Raw genomic sequence first — 389 nt, 5'->3', positions numbered from 1 at the left:
GTCGCGCAGTCTGTTCCCAGGCCTCTAGCCGCTTGGATTTTAAAACTGCCGCATTTTTTCCTTTGGGAAGGGTGGAGGGGGATGGGTCGAGATCAGAGCAGTTTTCAGTTCAGAGGAGGGGACAGTCGTGGAGGAGATGAGATAAGGTGTTCACAGCGAAGACTGAGCTAGGCGAAAGACTGAGCTAGGTGAAGACTGAGCTAGGCGACTGTGGTCTGGGACAACTGGGCCCCATAACGGGACGCATGGCAGTGGGGAATCGGTGTCCCTGTAAAGGGAGGGGGCCAGGAGTGGAAGAAGCAGGGAGGCTGGAGTGGGGAGGCTGAAGGGCAGAGTGGCCGCTAGGATGGTGAGGATATCTCGTCCTAACAGGGGCACGGGGCATGAAG

This window comes from Myotis brandtii, unplaced genomic scaffold (genome assembly GCF_000412655.1).
Source record: "Myotis brandtii unplaced genomic scaffold, ASM41265v1 scaffold1152, whole genome shotgun sequence".
In the NCBI taxonomy this organism is placed as follows: domain Eukaryota; kingdom Metazoa; phylum Chordata; class Mammalia; order Chiroptera; family Vespertilionidae; genus Myotis; species Myotis brandtii.
This window is presented reverse-complemented; position numbering follows the sequence as displayed.